The sequence below is a fragment of the Triticum aestivum genome, chromosome 2A (genome assembly GCF_018294505.1).
Source record: "Triticum aestivum cultivar Chinese Spring chromosome 2A, IWGSC CS RefSeq v2.1, whole genome shotgun sequence".
NCBI lineage: Eukaryota > Viridiplantae > Streptophyta > Magnoliopsida > Poales > Poaceae > Triticum > Triticum aestivum.
This window is the reverse complement of record NC_057797.1, coordinates 609586919-609591801: the sequence shown is the minus strand read 5'-3', so window position 1 is coordinate 609591801 and position 4883 is coordinate 609586919.

Genomic DNA, 4883 nt, shown 5'->3' with positions numbered 1-4883 from the left:
TCGAAAAGCTCGGACTTCGTATACAGAAAGTAGAACTAAAAGCAGATGAGTAGAGATTGAATCGAGCATAGAAATAAGAGAGTTTTGCTTAGCACTGTTCGGTTCGTCTTTCTTTACAAGTCAATCTATGCATAATTCTATTTCTTGCAGCGCTGAATCCGCTTTTGAAATACAGATCAGGGGGCGGTATTCTTATTCCTTGGCTCGCCACTTATGAAACAAAACTAGATATTTCTTATTATTTTCTTAGGAGCTGAGCTCCGCATGCGGTTCGATTAAGATGCGACAAAACCTTATCCATTAGTCTTGGCGATGCCAGGGATGGAGGGAGTCATCAGTCGCACAAGCTTATTGCTAAAGCCAAGACAGGACATAATAGCTTCTAAGTAATGCCATTGTACCCGCTTTCATCATGCCCAACTCAAAAACCATTTATCCCATACTTCTTCTTTTCTTGTTCCTTTGTATGAATAACAGGAATAGTCAGGCCGAATCCTGAGTAAGGAGGGAAATTTGGATTTTCCCTGAGAAGGTGTTGGAACGCAGATATCTAGCACAGTAGGTTCTGAAGAGGTTTCTAGTAAAATATGAACCGTTATCTGTGATGATGTGGTTGGGGACCCTGAAGCGGCTCACGAGGCCCTTGATGAACTTGACAGCAGAGCCGGCTGGAATGGTACGGACGGCTTCCACTTCCGCCCACTTAGTGACCTTGTCGATGGCGACGTAGAGATAGTTGTAGCCCCCTGGAGCCCGGGGAAACATGCCTAGGATGTCCAGCCCCCAGACCACAAACAGCCATGTGAGCGGGATGGTTTGGAGGCCCTGAGCAGGCTGATGGATTTGCTTGGCGTGGAATTGGCAAGCTTCACAGGACTTTACCAGCTCGGCTGCGTCGTTGAGTGTTGTAGGCCAATAGAACCCACTGCGGAACACCTTGTCGACGAGGGTCCGTGATGACGAGTGGTGTCTGCAATCACCATCGTGTATGTCAATCAACAACTCCCTTCCTTGATCGCTGGAGATGCAGCATAGCGTAACATCGTTCCGTCGTTTCCTGTATAACTCGCCGTCTTGGATACAGTATGTCGTGGCCTGCCGGGCCATGCGCTCCGCGTCCTCTTCCTTCTCTAGCAGCATCCCGCGCACCAGGTACTCCTTGAACTCCTTGATCCAACACTCCTCCTGGGGCTCGAGCGCCAAGATCAGCCAAGCTCCTGAGGTCGGGCCACAGGCTGGGGATCCCGTGGCAGGGGGCTGCGGGAGTTCCTCCCAAGGCTGAGTCATGCTTGAAAGAGGTAGCGAAGCTAATGGCTTGAAGAGCCGCTCTTCGAAGCCGCCGGGCTCTTGCGGTTGCGACTTGGATGCTCTCCTGGCGATGTCATCGGCTTCCTTGTTGGTGCCCCGGGGCACATGCTGCAGCTCTAGGCCCGAGAACTGCTTTTCCATCTTGCGCACCTCCGCGAGGTAGGCCTCCATGTGCTCGTCCTTCGGCTCGTATACCTTGTTGGAAAAGTTGACGAGGAGCTGCGAGTCCCCTTTGACGGTGAGGCGCTTCACTCCTAGAGCCATCGCGGCCCTCACGCCAGCTATGAGGCCTTCGTATTCTGCGATGTTGTTGGAGACCTTCTCGCCGTTCTGAAAACAGAGTTGCACACCGTAGTAGAGCTTGTCCTGAGTGGGCGAGATGAGCACTGCTCCAGCCCCCACGTCCTGATGCGCGAAGGCGCCATCGAAATACATGACCCAGCCATCTGGTGCCTCGCTTCCTAGGGAGGTGGACCGGTCTTCTCCTTATTTAAGAGCCGGAGCATCTGTCCATTCTGCCACAAATCGGCGAGTGCGGCTCCCTTGATGACCCTGGTAGTGCTGAACTCCAGCTGGAATGCTTGCAACTCAATGTTCCACTTAGCAACCCTTCTGGCTGAGTTAGGGCTCCTGAGCACCCTCTCCAATGGGGAGGCTAAGACGACCTTGATGCGGTGACCCTGGAAGTAGTGTCGCAGCTTGCGCGAAGCCACCAAGAGTGCAAGCAGGAGCTTTTGCGGCATGGGATAGCGTGCCCTTGCGTCCCACGGTACGGTGCTGACGAAGTACACCGGATGCTCGATGAGGGCTGGCACACTGTCGAGGCTCGGGTCCCGTGGAGATTGCGGCATATCTTGAGGTGGTGGGTTCCTTGAGACCTGGCCGTCCTCAGGAGCTTCTGCGATGTTGCCCTGTTGAGCTTGGTCTTCCGCCGCTGATTGCTTTGCCGCGCCTTTCTGATCCCGCGCTGCATCAGCTCTGGCTTGGTGCGGCACACCCTTGCCTTGGCGCTCCTCCCGAACTGCCACCAGCGCCGTGCTGGCGGAATACGAGGTGGCAGCAAGGTAGAGCACCAGAGGCTCGAGAGGCCGCGGTGCCACCATCACTGGGGGGTTGGTGAGGTATTTCTTGAGGTCTTGCAAGGCCCGGTCGGCCTCCGGGGTCCACTCGAACGGGCCCTTCTTCTTCATGAGCTTAAAGAAGGGTAAGGCGCGCTCGCCTAGCATGAAGATGAAACACCCTAACGCGGTCACCCGCCCTGCTAGCTTTTGCATTTCCTTGAGGGTCTGCGGTGGGCTCATGTCTTCCATGGCCTTGATCTTCTCTGGGTTCGCCTTGATCCCTCTGTGGGATACGAGGAACCCCAGTAGCTTGCTGGAGGGGACGCCAAACACGCACTTCTTCGGGTTAAGCCTCAAGTTCACTTGGCGCAAGCTCTCGAAGGTCTCCCCCAGGTCTTGAATCAACGTCCTCGCCTCGCGAGATTTGACGACTATGTCATGAACGTAGGCCTCTGTGTTTCTGTCGAGCTGCCGCCCCAAGGCAATTTGCATCAGCCGTTGAAAGGTTGCGCCTGCGTTGCACAGCCCGAAGGGCATGCAGGTGTAGCAGTACACCCCGCATGGTGTCAGGAAGGCTGTCTTCTCCACATCCTCCACCGCCATCTTGATTTGGTGGTATCCTGAGAATGCATCTAGGAAACATAGCAAGACGCACTCGGTGGTGGAGTCGACGATTTGGTCGATGCGTGGAAGCGGGAACGGATCCTGGGGGCAAGCTTTGTTAAGGTTGGTGAAGTCGACACGCATCCGTTCCTTCCCACCTTTCTTCGGTACTACGACGGGGTTCGCCAGCCATTCGGGGTATCGAACTTCTCGGATGGTACCTTCCGCCTCCAGCTTGCGTGTCTCTTGGACAATGAAGGCCTGCTTCTCTGTGGACTACTGTCTTGCTTGCTGCTTCACGGGGCGTACGTTGGGGCACACCCTCAGATGATGCTGGATTACCTCTCTCGGGACCCCTACCAGCTGATTGGGCTCCCACGTGAATATCTCCTTGTTCGCGCGCAAAAACCTCACCAAAGCTTCTTCTTGTCCCGGGTCAAGGCCGGTTCCTATGGTGAAGGTGGCTCCTGAAGACCCATCCTCATCGACCGGCACCTGCTTGGTCTCCACCTTGTCTTGAGTGAATAGCTGCTTCTTCTTGGTGGGCATGGTTTCCTTAGCCTCGGGTGTACCGACACCGGCTGGCTGTGCTACTGCCGCGGTCTTGAAGGTGAGGCTAAGCACCGCCACGGCCTCCTTAGTGTCCCCCTTGATGGTGAGGACGCCCTTGGTCCCTGTCATCTTCATGAGGTTGTAAGCCGGGTGAGTCGCCGCCATGAACTGAGCTACAGCCGGGTACCTGAGGATGGCATTGTACGGGAGACTGATACGGGCGATGTCAAAGTCCACCAGCTCGGCGCGATAGTTGTCTCGCGTGCCAAAGGTGATAGGGAGGCGGATCTTCCCCAGAGGGTGAGCAGCTCCACCACCCCTTCCTGTGAAGGGCTTGCTGAGGCCGAGCCGTTCGAGCGGCACATGAAGAAGGCTGAAGGCTTCCACGGAGAGCAAGTTGAGGCCAGCGCCGCAGTCGATGAGGGTCTTGGTGAGGGCCACGTTGCAGATGGTGGGCATGCAGAGCATAGGGAGCATCCTGGAGCCGGCGGTGGTCTTCTGAGTCGAAGGTGGGGTCGGCCTCCAGCGCAGCCCAACCCGGCGGAGCCCCTGGGCGCTTGCAGGCTGCGCCAATCTGATGGAAGAAAGGCTTGACATGGTGATCTGAAGGAGGTGCTTGGGAGCCACCCAGTAGTGCCGTGACTACGTGGTGTGCCGGCGCCGCATAGCGCACAGTGAAGAGGTCGTGGAGTTCCTCCCAGGATGTCACCATGGATCTCGGGAGGTTGAGCAGCCAGGCGTGCGGCTCGCCGATGAGGGCCAGGGGAACAAGTTTGCCATGATCTTGTCATCGCCTCCGGCTTCGAGGACGGCCTCCTCGTATGCTAGCAGGAACGGCGCCGAGTCTGCCGCGCCATCGTAACGTGGCGGCATCTCTGGCCTGAACTTGGCCGGCCACTGCACTCGCCGTAGAGCGGGGGCCAAGGCTCGGTACCCAGACTCCCTGCTGCTGGTGCTGGCCACAGAGGTTGGTGGCGGGGCACCTGCCATGGGAGCATAGTGCGGCGGTACGGGGCGCTGGTTGGTGGAGAGAAGCCCCGGCGCACTCCTACCTGGTGCGCCAAATGTTGGATGTGGGGTTCCGTCAAACCCTTAAGGTTCGAACACTAGGGTGTGCACGAAGTCTTTCCTTCCCACCAATCTACGCCCTAGCTCGCAAAGATCTCGCGGACGAACTCGACGAACTCGCAACACAGAAAGACACAAGATTTATATTGGTTCGGGCCACCATTGTGGTGTAATACCCTACTTCTAATGTGGTGGTGGTGGATTGCCTCTAGGGCTGATGATGAACAGTACAAGGGAAGAACAACCTCCTGGGGTTGAGGTGTTCTTGTGAGTAGGCTCTCGATCGGGTTG